Genomic DNA, 14,036 nt, shown 5'->3' with positions numbered 1-14,036 from the left:
TACAGATGTTATAATCTTGCTATACGTGAATTGAGAATAAGCAGGGATGTTGTATTTATTTGATGAGATGAGTAGTTGGTATGATGCTGAAAAAGATGTTTAGGATGATGTATGTGGAAATGTGGTTGCACACAGAATACAAGTCAGTAATCACAGTCATTGAATGGACCAAGAGAGTCCTCATCTAGTGGTTCTGTTGATAGACCGTAGAGTGGCAGACTGTGTCATAATACCAGTCCTAAAAATATAGTTGGTACATCACATAAAGGCAAAGAGAAAGTGGTTGAGCCCCTTGGTATGCCTGATATCACATAAAGGCAAAGATGTTATTGAAAAAGATGTTGTTGGGGATGATGTATGTGGAAATGTGGTTGCACACAGAATACAAGTCAGCAATCACAGTCATTGAATGGACCAGGAGAGTCCTCATCTAGTGGTTCTGTTGATAGACTGTGAAGTGGCAGGCTACATCATAATACCAGTCCTAAAAATGTAGTTGGTACATCACATAAAGGCAAAGAGAAAGTGGTTGAGCCCCTTGGTATGCCTGATATTTCTGTAGGACATTCTCTTGTTGATGGAGATTCTAGTGGCTCGGAGATGAGCCTTGATAAGGAGCTTGGGATTCCAGCAATGAGGACACCTAGTGTGAAGAAGGCTATGGAAGCCATGAATGCAAAGTTATGAAGATCTCGAAGAGTCAAAAACCCTGTGAAATGTTGACTTATGATGATTGGCACATCACTATGGTTATATGGCAAAAGTTGTGCAGGTTGTAGAACCCACATGTTTTGATGAGGCTATTGTAAATTTGTGTTGGGAGAAAGCTATGAATGAGGAGATGGATGCATTGTATGAAAATGAGACTTGATATTTAGTGCCATTGCCTGAAGGTAAGAAATCTATTAGCTGTAAGTGGGTGTATAAGGTGAAACATAACAGTGATAGTAGCATAAGTAGGTACAAGGCTAGATTGGTAGCCAAAGGATATGCACAGACACATGGGATTGATTTTGAGGAGACATTTTACCCAATTGAAAAGATGGTAATTGTGAGAGTTGTAATTGCGGTGGCTATAGCTAAAGGCTAGTTTTACATCAAATGGATGTAAAAAATGTTTTCTTGCATGGTGACTTACAAGAAGAGGTGTATATGGATCAGCCACCAGGTTTTGAGGATACAGGACACCCAGAGTATGTATGTAAACTTTGTAAGGTGAGGATACAGGTCACCTATAGAAAGTATGTAAGCTTCTTAAGGCTTTGTATGGGCTGAAGCAAGCTGCACGAGCATGGCATGACAAGATTGCTGAGTATCTTGTCACTATTGATTTTCATATGGCAGATGCAGATCACTCATTGTATGTACGCAAGAGTGATAAGGGTATGGTGATCATCACCATCTATGTAGATGATCTTATTGCTGGGGGTGACAACTTGGATGAGATTGAGCATGTGAAAAGTCTTCTCTCAAAAGGAAGTTTGAGATGAAGGATTTGGGAGATGTGCGTTACTTTTTGGGAATTGAGGTCATTCGCACACTTCAGGGTATTTGGCTATCACAGAGACAAATATGTATTGTACATGTTATCCAAGTATGGGATGTCTGATTGTAAGATAATCTCGGTGCCATGAGATCAAAAGGGAAAGCTTAGTGTGGATGATGCAGATTATGTGTTGGAGGATCCTATTAAGAGACTAAGGTTAAGTAGAAGGGGAAGAGAAGGGTGTGAGTGTGAATGGACTTAAGGTCCACTAGCTCATCTATTTAAGGGTGGAGCTAGGAAGCATTTTGTATTGAGCAAGGCCTAGTTGTATTCATAAACAACTTAATAAGCAAGATAGTTTTCTTGTATTTTGTGAGTCTCTCACCTCCACACACTTGATCTAGCATGAGCACCACGTTTTCTCACCATGGTATCAGAGCTTTGGTTGAGTAGATCACATTTGTGGTGTAGAATAGATCAAAAAACTTCATTTTCTCTTATCTTCTCCTTGTGGAGCTCAACCCTCTGCTGGTGGAGGAGCTCTAGAAGCTTGTGGAGGCCATAACTCGCCAAGATTTCTTCAGGGAAAATGAAGAGGAGGCCTGGGCATTCATAATCGTATGGCCAATTGACGGATTCGCTGCTCTACTGGCTGTCATTTTCTGCTCTGCCCACTGGCCGTACAATTTTTCACCGTCTATACAGGCCATTATAGGTTGCATAGCCTTAGGGCTTTTGAAGCCCAATGAGTCAAGGAGCTATTGCTTGAATTTCACGTCCAATGGCTGCTCCATTCGACTGCTACAACAAAAAAACCAGGCGGCTCTCCTCAACTCCATGGAAGCTTTAAGTTATCTTTTGTTCTTGCTCTAATCCTCCCCTCTTTGCTCTAATCACCCAAGTGATAGTGTGAGAGCTTGATGCTGATCTTTCTCTTGATTTTGAAGTGGTGGCCAGCCATATGAGGCATCATAAGTCTCATTCATCATGTCATCAAGCTTCCTCTTCATCTTCAAGCTCTCAAATCTCTTCAAAATGTGCTTATGAGCACTAATAGTGTTGATTAACACTAATGAAGCTTCTAATCCAAAAAAGGAGAGTTACTCCAAAGTGTTATTAAATACTAAGAGTGTTATTAAACACTAATGGTGAATCTAATCACCAAAATAAGTATCATTAGATACTAAAAATGTACTCTTAAGCACTAATTATGTTTGTTAAACACTAATGGTGATCTTAATCACCCAACAAAGTGTTCTTTAACACTAATGAAGCTAATCCCCATCAAAATTAGTAATTGGACACAAACCCTAAGTGCTAAACCATAAAAATTACTATTTTAATCTCCTATTTATGCAACATTCTTGACTTGATTAGGGTTGTTGCACTCTCATAAGCCTCTCTCTTTCTAATTAAGCCTAAATATCATAAATTTTTGGTTTTTTCTTCTTCATAAATCAGCCCATTACTTTCTAATAACCTCCTTCAATACCCAATGTCAAAGGACAACACACAAATCAAGAAGTTCTGGGGAGAGGGCTTTCACACTTGCTTGGCAAGTCCTTGTCAAGTACAAGATGATGTCCAAAGGCTTTTGGCCATTCATCTCCGGCACTAAGGTTATTGATCGAACAAAGGTTGAAGATATTGAAGATGATGAGAGGGCACAAGCCATCATCATGCTTCATCTTGATGAGGCTCTCATTCACCATGTGGACCAGCTTCCGACTGCAAAAGAGAAATGGGATGAGCTCGATAAGCTCTATGGAGCTCGTGGTAAGAATTCCAAGATCTCACTTAAAATTGAATTTTTTAGGTTAGAACTCAAAGAGGGAGATGGCATTGGAGCCTTCATCCCTCACTTGAAGGGCCTTATGGCTCAACTTGCATCAGTGAATGCGAGAATGGATGAAGATGATGTAGTGGTTGTTTTGCTAAAAGCAGTCAAGAAGGTGTACCCCACCTTGGTCACCACCCTGAAGAACATACCTAATCCCACCCTCGAAGGAGTCATTCAATCTTGTCTTGATGAAGAAAAGATGCCAAAGGGAGGAGCTGAATCTTCAAATGCAACCACTTCATCGATTATTGAACAAGCTTTGTCACATCAAGTGGTCAAAGTAAGATGTGCCCCCCCATTGCAAAAAGGTGGGTCATTTGGCAAATAATTGTTGGATCAAATATCCCAACAAAATGAAATGTAACAAGTGTAAACAAATGAGACATATCACTTCTAAATGTCCTAACAAAGAGTCAGAGGCAAACTTTGTATCAGCCCTCTACCTCTGCTGAGAAATTGTTTTAAATCTCAATGTAATCACACAAACCTTGTACGCCTAATGTTATAAAGGCATCCTATGTCCAATACCACCTATTCCATTCTTTCATAGTTGGTATTGAGGGGGGGTATTAAGAGACTAAGGTTAAGTAGAAGGGGAAGAGAAGGGTGTGAGTGTGAATGGACTTAAGGTCCACTAGCTCATCTATTTAAGGGTGGAGCTAGGAGGCATTTTGTATTGAGCAAGGCCTAGTTGTATTCATAAACAACTTAATAAGCAAGATAGTTTTCTTGTATTTTGTGAGTCTCTCACCTCCACACACTTGATTTATCATGAGCACCATGTTTTCTCAACAGATCCCACTATGTACAGGAAGATTGTGGGGAGTTTGATCTATGTCACGGTCAACAGACTAGATTTGAGTTACACTATTGGCTTAGAGAGTTCCGTGCAAACCACATCTTGATAGTGTGCAACGTACGCTTTGATATTTGAGGATCATTGTTGATTATGTATTTTTTTATGCAGCAGGTGTACCATTGGAGCTATATGGGTACACAGATGCAGATTCGGCAGGAAGCATCTGTAAGGTTCCTCCCTCTAAAAATGGGAGAAACACTTAAGATAGTCCGCTAAGTCTTATCTTGGGAAAAATTTCCTATTCATCGACACCTTGACCCTGTAGAGATTCAAGGATACGATTCATAGGTATGACCTAGCTCTATCCCGCAGGGGGAGCGTGATTTTCTAAACATCAAATCACCCATAGGGCAATTGATCAAAAATTGGGCAACTACTAGACTTGATTTCTAGAGACAACGCTTTTTTCCTCATCTTATGCAAGGCACAGCCGCTCACCTAGTCTTCTAGAATAGAGTTGCCCAAGAACCTAACTATCTAACGTAGGGCTTTCACTTAATATGTTGGAAAGCTACCCGACTAATCGGGTCCACCCGTCCGTAGGATGGTGCCGTCAGGGCATTCCATCCTCCCACTTTCCACCCTACTCATGCATCAATTTGTTTTCTAATTAATACTACCACACTGTTTGACATAAATAAACATATTCCTTAATTAGGGCCCTTCTTCACAAGGTTCGTTATAACAGCCTTCTTACACAATACAATCATACCAAAGACAAGATGCAATTATATAAAAAGTTTATACATGAATCCATTTCCATACAAGCCAATCCGGCTCTCTTATTCTTATTCTTATTCTGCCGATGATCTAGAATTCGGCCTTCCAGCCTCTACATGCTGGGCAAAACCCTATGGGACTATACACCTCATTGTCGGCCGCTGGCGAGGACTCAAGCCGTCCTGTCGCCCTCTCAGGCTCCATCGCTCGATCCTCCCGCCCCTCAGAGGGATGTCTGCACACTAGGGTGGGCTTATTTACCGCACTAGCCTGGGCCCTCAGAACTAGGCAGCCTCATAATCTCTCGCCTCAATCGGCAATCCTTACTCTCCCAAAGGTATGAGGGATACCTTGGGCCATTCCCGGGCTTTGCTAATGACGCCGCCCGGCTACACAAGCACGGAACGGAGTTAGCGTTGAAGCCAAAAAAAATCTTGAATTCCAAAGATAACAACTTCAATGCAATTTTCTAAGTATAGCATTCACAATTCATGAAGATAGCAATTTCAACGCAATTTATCGAAAACAACATCACATAATTCGTAATTTCATATAATTTTTATGTCCTCATTTTAAAAGAAAAAGACACCATTCATTAATACTAATTTAAGGAAAAATCTCTTCTTTTGAAAATTAACCAAGCTAACCTGGCCACCGTTTCCTTGAGGGGCTTGAAAAGGGAGGACTGGAGCCGCATTGGGCGCATCTCCCTCCATCTCGTTGTTACGTGCGCCTCTTGAGGTAATATTTTGCCGTCTCCGGGATGAGGCCATCTTAGGCGTCGCCTTGTATAGCTCGCTGCTGCGATCGAAACGCTTCAGTCGGATCTGAATTCCGAGCTCGTTTGCTCACCGTATGAGCAAAAGAATATGGCGCACGAACCCTCGCTTGAGTCAAAAAAACCCTTACTAAAGTCTACGCAAATGGGGGGGGGGGGATTGTGAGATGTCCTTAAGGGCAAAGGCAAAAACGTGGAGAGGGCTGGGAGGGGTGGCTGCAAGCCTCTCTGTAAGTCTATTCACACGGGGGGGGGGGGGGGGAAGAAGAGTTAAGGACACTGGCTCTTGGCAAGAGGGGGATGGAGGAAAATTGGCTTATCTGAAAAGAGCCAAATGAGGGGGTGTGAGAGGGGTGGCTGCAAGGGCGGCTGTACTTGCAGCAAGTACGCTACACAGGGACAGATGGCGGTACGGACGGCGGTACAACAGGGCATACGCTACACAGAAGTGCGTGCCGACTGAGGAGCACCCCGGGGGTTTATATAGCTGAGGGGTGAGGGTACGGGCGCTGCGCAAAGCAAGGACGAAAGGACGGTGTACCTTCAAAGGCTATAGATCAGTGGCCTGCATGGGTCTACGGGAAAGGTACGGTGTCGGTTGTCTAGGAAAGGAGTGGTACGCATGTACCTTATCTGGTCTGGGTGTCCACCTAAGGGTACGCGTGGACCAAACAGTGGGCGGCCGTCCTTTGGTTCTTGGGCGACCATTGTACGGGCGCCCTAGTAAGTGTGTACGGACCAAATTTTGGGTTGAGGTACCTAAATTTGGGGCGCCCGCCTCGATTTGCGTGCCGGACCGCCCCGGGGGCGAAAATTTTTTTTGTCCAGGAGGTTCTCCTGGTCGCAGGGGTTCAGACCGTTCATCAATTGGACGTGCGGTCGTGCATTTATTAAGGTTTAAAGGTCGCCGTTTTTTAACTAAAATGATTAAAATTAGCGTATAGGCTTGATCCGGTGTCCGTTTTGGATGCTGTAAAATCCTATATTAGGGTAAAATCGCGCGCAGATTCCAAATTTGGGCTCAGAATTTGAAGATTCTAAGTAGAAATGACTCAAATAATAAAATCATTGATATTTATACCATAAAAACTCATAATTACATAGACATTTCTTTATTAGTGAAGATGGGTATGTTACATCCTTCCCCCCTTAAATAAATCGAGATGTCCTCATCTCGTCATGAATTGGGGATAATCCTTTAAGAGTGTAGCTTCATCTTCCCAAGTTGCATCCTCTTCAGGGTAATCTTTCCACTGAACTAGATGTTCTACAAGAGTTCTATTTCGGAGTTGCCTTTCCCTAGAATCTATGATGCTACTGGGCTGTAATTCAAGGACTCCTTGAGTAGGGATTACAACTTGTTCATCATCAAGAATATGATCGAGACTGGGGACATATGGTTTTAATAAACTTACATGAAATACATTATGGACTTTGATATGGGCTGGGAGTTGGAGTTTATAGGCACTTTTACCTAGACACTTGATAACTGTATAAGGACCACAATACCTAGGGCTGAGCTTCTTATATTTCCCAAGTGATAGAGAACTTCGTTTGGGTCACACCCGTAGAAGAACTTTGTCTCCTTCCTTGAAGATCCTTTCAGACCTCTTGTTGTCAGCATAATGCTTTTGTCGATCTTGGGCAGCTTTAATATCCTTTTGGATAGCTTTGGTTTGTTCCTCCATTTCTTCGAGCATTTTCCTGGATGCCTCAACTCTTATGGTTGGATCAGAGAAATTTAGAGGAGACAGGCATTCTTGCCCATAGAGTGCCTTGAATGGTGACATTCCTATGCTTTGATGATAAGACGCATTGTAGGCGAATTCTACCAGAGGAAGGTATTGAATCCACCTTCTGGGTTCCCGTCCACAGTATGCTCTGAGAATGTCTTCAATTACTTGATTGACTCTTTCAGTCTAGCCATCGGTCTCTAGATGATAAGCTATGCTAAAGCAAAGTTGAGTCCCCAGAGCTTGAAATAGAGACTGCCAGAATTTTGAGGTGAAGTCAGAATCCCGATCACTTACTATCCTTTTTGGGAGACCATGAAGTTTGAGGACTTCCTTGATGAATATTCGAGCAACATCAGAAGCTTTGAAGGTCTTCTTTGCTGGTATAAGGTGAGCTACTTTGGTAAGTAAGTCCACTACTACTAGAATGGAGTCATATCCTCCTTGAACAGTGGGGAGACTTGTGACAAAATCCATACTAATGCACTCCCACTTCATTTGGGGAATATCTAAGGGTTGAAGCTTTCCAGGCATCTTGACCCTTTCAGCCTTGATCCTTTGGCATGAGAGACATTGTTTCAAGTACCGAAGCACGTCATTTTTCAAGCCTGCCCAATGAAAGCTCCTTCTTACCGCATTTAATGTTTTTGCATAACCTGGGTGTCCTGCAGCAGCAGGGCTATCATGGGCTTCATGGAGGATTAGTTTCTTTAAAGCAGGATCCTTAGGGATACATAGCCTGTGTGATTGAAGTAGAGGCTTCCTTCATGAGTGGAGTATCCCTTGATTAGATTCTTCTCTTTCTCTGAATGTCCCCCTTCTTCTACTAACTTTATCATCCTTTGATAATCTGGGTCATGAGATGAGACTTCTTCCACCTTGACCAGTATGGGATTATTTGGCATTGAAATTGCATTCAAGAAAGATTTGCGGCTAAGTGCATCAGCTACCACATTATCTTTCCCAGGGCGGAATTTGATGTCGAAATCATATTCTTGTAGAATTTCAATCCATCTCCTTTGCCGCATGTTGAGGTTAGGCTGGGTGAAGATCCTCTTTAGACTTTTGTGGTCAGTTACAAGCTGGAATTTGCCTCCCAAGAGATAATGTCTCCATAATTTGAGGCAGTGAACAACTGCTAAGAGCTCCAAATCATGGGTGGCATAGTTTGCTTCATATTGCTTCAGCTTGCGGGAAGTATAAGCGACTGGTCTGCCTTCTTGGCCTAAGACACCACCAAGTGCTAGACTACTAGCATCGGTAACCACTTCAAATTCCTTGGAGAAATCAGGAAGCTTTAAGACTGGGGCAGAAGTAATAATGACTTTCAGCTGATCAAAGCTGTTTTGATGGATTCTCAACCTTTGAACCTTCTCCTTTAAAGGAGGGAGGTTGCATTTGCTTGAGAAGGAGCTTCTTCTCCTGGGTATCGGTATAAAGCGCATTGGGAAGTGGAGGGTGGTCATCCTGGCCATCATCGTAAAAACAATTTTTAAGATTACAAGATTCATATTTGCACAACGCTTAATTTTTGGAGAGTAAAACCATTGAAATTATTTTATTTCCAAATATTTACAAGGACAAGTTTTATTACAAAGATCTGAGACTAGTATAATTAGTCTTTATTTGACATCAAGGGAAATTCCTAGGCTTCACTGTGACATAAGGGTAGAGCGGTCCACATATGTGAAACATGGGGGTTCCTCTGTAGTTTCTAAGACTCTAAAAACTGATGGTAAAGGTGGTAAACTCTGGATTGGGGTAGGTCCCAACACTGCTACTCTATCAGCAGGTAAGACCTGCATCACTTTGTCATACACCCAACGATCCTGAGGTATGAGAACCCCATCTATATTCACCGAGGTGTCGGCCCTGGGGGTTCCGACGAACCAAAATAAGCGGATCATCTTCAGCTTCTCAATCCAACGAATCCGCTTAAGGTCGGTGGTGAGGTTCCCAATTTGATCTGCTCGGATGATGAAGTATCTCGGCCCACAACTCCAGAAATCTCTACCCCATCCTCTCTGAATACGAGAGAAATGAGGGAGGGATATCTTCTCTAATATCTGCACCATGGTGTCGCGAAACTCGAAATTCGAGGAGTGACTAGCAGTCTCGAAGATGCATTGGAAAACTAGAAATTTGGAGTAGGCATCTTCCTCTTCCTACAATCATTCAAACATTAATTTAATTTATTTGTTTTAGTAGGATGTCTTTACTAATTAGCATTATGTTAGGTAAAACATTTATTACAAAACAGTCCTTAAACTGCAATTCCTAGGAGCCAAACTTGCTCTGATACCAATTGTAAGGTTCCTCCCTCTAAAAATGGGAGAAACACTTAAGATAGTCCGCTAAGTCTTATCTTGGGAAAAATTTCCTATTCATCGACACCTTGACCTTGTAGAGATTCAAGGATACGATTCATAGGTATGACCTAGCTCTATCCCGCAGGGGGAGCGTGATTTTCTAAACATCAAATCACCCATAGGGCAATTGATCAAAAATTGGGCAACTACTAGACTTAATTTCTAGAGACAACGCTTTTTTCCTCATCTTATGCAAGGCACAGCCACTGACCTAGTCTTCTAGAATAGAGTTGCCCAAGAACCTAACTATCTAACGTAGGGCTTTCACTTAATATGTTGGAAAGCTACCCAACTAATCGGGTCCACCCGTCCGTAGGATGGTGCCGTCAGGGCATTCCATCCTCCCAATTTCCACCCTACTCACGCATCAATTTGTTTTCTAATTAATACTACCACACTGTTTGACATAAATAAACATATTCCTTAATTAGGGCCCTTCTTCACAAGGTTCGTTATAACAGCCTTCTTACACAATACAATCATACCAAAGACAAGATGCAATTATATAAAAAGTTTATACATGAATCCATTTCCATACAAGCCAATCCGGCTCTCTTATTCTTATTCTTATTCTGCCGATGATCTAGAATTCGGCCTTCCAGCCTCTACATGCTGGGCAAAACCCTACGGGACCATACACCTCATCGTCGGCCGCTGGCGAGGACTCAAGTCGGCCTGTCGCCCTCTCAGGCTCCATCGCTCGATCCTCCCGCCCCTCAGAGGGATGTCTGCACACTAGGGTGGGCTTATTTACCGCACTAGCCTGGGCCCTCAGAACTAGGCAGCCTCATAATCTCTCGCCTCAATCGGCGATCCTTACTCTCCCAAAGGTATGAGGGATACCTTGGGCCATTCCCGGGCTTTGCTAATGACGCCGCCCGGCTACACAAGCACGGAACGGAGTTAGCGTTGAAGCCAAAAAAAATCTTGAATTCCAAAGATAACAACTTCAATGCAATTTTCTAAGTATAGCATTCACAATTCATGAAGATAGCAATTTCAACGCAATTTATCGAAAATAACATCACATAATTCTTAATTTCATATAATTTTTATGTCCTCATTTTATAAGAAAAAGACACCATTCATTAATACTAATTTAAGGAAAAATCTCTTCTTTTGAAAATTAACCAAGCTAACCTGGCCACCGTTTCCTTGAGGGGCTTGAAAAGGGAGGACTGGAGCCGCATTGGGCGCATCTCCCTCCATCTCGTTGTTACGTGCGCCTCTTGAGGCAATATTTTGCCGTCTCTGGGATGAGGCCATCTTAAGCGTCGCCTTGTAGAGCTCGCTGCTGCGATCGAAACGCTTCAGTCGGATCTGAATTCCGAGCTCGTTTGCTCACCGTATGAGCAAAAGAATATGGCGCACGAACCCTCGCTTGAGTCAAAAAAAACCCTTACTAAAGTCTACGCAAATGGGGGGGGGGGAATTGTGAGATGTCCTTAAGGGCAAAGGCAAAAACGTGGAGAGGGCTGGGAGGGGTGGCTGCAAGCCTCTCTGTAAGTCTATTCACACGGGGGGGGGGGGGGGAGAAGAGTTAAGGACACTGGCTCTTGGCAAGAGGGGGATGGAGGAAAATTGGCATATCTGAAAAGAGCCAAATGAGGGGGTGTGAGAGGGGTGGCTGCAAGGGCGGCTGTACTTGCAGCAAGTACGCTACACAGGGACAGACGGCGGTACGGACGGCGGTACAATAGGGCATACGCTACACAGAAGTGCGTGCCGACTGAGGAGCATCCCGGGGGTTTATATAGCTGAGGGGTGAGGGTACGGGCGCTGCGCAAAGCAAGGACGAAAGGACGGTGTACCTTCAAAGGCTATAGATCAGTGGCCTGCATGGGTCTACGGGAAAGGTACGGTGTCGGTTGTCTAGGAAAGGATTGGTACGCATGTACCTTATCTGGTCTGGTGTCCACCTAAGGGTACGCGTGGACCAAACAATGGGCGGTCATCCTTTGGTTCTTGGGCGGCCATTGTACGAGCGCCCTAGTAAGTCTGTACGGATCAAATTTTGGGCCGGGGTACCCAAATTTGGGGCGCCCGCCTCGATTTGCGTGCCGGACCGCCCCGGGGGCGAAATTTTTTTTTGTCCGGGAGGTTCTCCTAGTCGCAGGGGTTCAGACCGTTCGTCAATCGGACGTGCGGTCGTGCATTTATTAAGGTTTAAAGGTCGCCATTTTTTAACTAAAATGATTAAAATTAGCGTATAGGCTTGATCCGGTGTCCGTTTTGGATGCTGTAAAATCCTATATTAGGGTAAAATCACGCGCAGATTCCAAATTTGGGCTCAAAATTTGAAGATTCTAAGTAGAAATGACTCAAATAATAAAATCATTGATATTTATACCATAAAAACTCATAATTACATGGACATTTCTTTATTAGTGAAGATGGGTACGTTACAGCATCTTAGACAAGAGACCTACTAATGGATTCATGTTTTCATTAAGGAGTGTTGCTATGACATGGAGAAGTAAGAAGCAGCCCACAGTTGCCCTGTCGAAGTTGCCTTGTCGAGTACAGAGGTAGAGTATAGAGGAGCTACCGTGGAAGTATGTGAGGTAGCTTGGTTACGCAAGCTACTTGTTTACTGATTTGGGGTTGCATGTAGAGAGAAAGGTTGTCATATATTATGACAATCTTAGCAATATACAGTTGGCCAAGAACCCAGTTTTTCATGCACGGACGAAACAAATGGAGGTTCATTACCACTTCATCAGAGAGAGAGTTTTGGCAGCAGGCGACATCGACTTGGCCTACATCAGCACATAGGAGCAGGTCGCTGACATCTTCATGAAGGCCTTGGGAGCTGAGAAGCTCTAAAGATTTTGAGATATGCTTGGAGTTCATGAGATGGAGTTGATCTTGAGGGGGAGTGTTACCACTTCATGAGAGAGAGAGTTTTGGCAGCAGGCGACATCGACTTGGCCTACGTCAGCACATAGGAGCAGGTCGCTGACATCTTCATGAAGGCCTTGGGAGCTGAGAAGCTCTAAAGATTTTGAGATATGCTTGGAGTTCATGAGATGGAGTTGATCTTGAGGGGGAGTGTTGAGATGTCAAGCTCAACATGAGGTAACACTCACAAGGTGCCTGCATGATCATTTGACATTTACATCACTAGCAGGTTTGGTAGCTAGCACCGACATATCTTCGTTAGAGATTCTACAGCTAGACTACATGTTGAAATGTCAAGCTCGTATACAGCTGGAGGATAGCACATGGGTGCTGACAGAGTGACAGAATGGTAGATGGATATAGTGTGGTGTGTTTATGACCGCGTCCAGCTGGTCATGTGTGGTGTGGACATTACATTAGGTTTACTTTGTAGTGTGGACATAACACTATGTTGTGTTCTCTTTTATGTGTGTGAGAGAGATGATGACTATGGCTTCTCTCCTTCTTTATGATTGATGGATATGGATTAGGGTTTGCTTCTCTTGTGTGTGCTCCCTCCTGCTTCTGTTTTTTATCATGGTATCATAGCATAGAGCTCATTAGTTGTGTTGTGAGAGTGAGTGAGAGAAGAGGGAAGAAGAAGAAGAAGCTGTGAAGATTTCCATTGAAGCTGTGGAGCAAAAGAAAGCTGTGGAGCTCACCTCGGTTACAGATCTAAAGCTTGGCCTAACTAGTAAGAGTAGCAAAACTCCCTTGAGCGGATTGCAGGTGCCAAAGAGCAGGTTCAGTGAAGATTGAAGTGCATAAAGCAAGCAGAAAATTTCTGGTTTTGAAGCTTTCATGGAAAGCTTGTGAAGGAATGTATTTTGTCAAATGTATTGGGGCAAATACAAAGGAAACACAGAGGTTCTCATGTATTGTGAAAGGGCACATGTATTAGCAACACTGGAGCAAACCATTGCATGAAACATTGATGTATTTCAGGAGATTTATGAAAGAGAAATTCAGGTTTTTTTGACTCCTGCAAATCAGAGAATATATGCCCCGTGGAGGATCAAATGTGGCAATGCTACTCAAAATTGGAGCTTGCCCTTCATACCCATGATAGATTAGGTCATTGCTAAGAGACCTATCAACTCAATGGTGATAACCCCTCTCTCCTAGAGCCTCAGGAGCAGGCGGCGCATTCTGGAGAAGAATTATGGATAGTTTGAATACATTTCATGCCATTCACTCATTACTAATCCATTTGATGCCATTCAAAGCTTGGGGAGTTGAGAAAAGGCATTGCTAAGGCATTGTGAAGCTTGGTTGCAGTTCATTTGATGTATTTGGAGCTCATTGAAGTCA

The sequence above is a fragment of the Cibotium barometz genome, chromosome 60 (assembly GCF_041138505.1).
Source record: "Cibotium barometz isolate CiBa-2024 chromosome 60, ASM4113850v1, whole genome shotgun sequence".
Taxonomy (NCBI): domain Eukaryota; kingdom Viridiplantae; phylum Streptophyta; class Polypodiopsida; order Cyatheales; family Cibotiaceae; genus Cibotium; species Cibotium barometz.
This window is presented reverse-complemented; position numbering follows the sequence as displayed.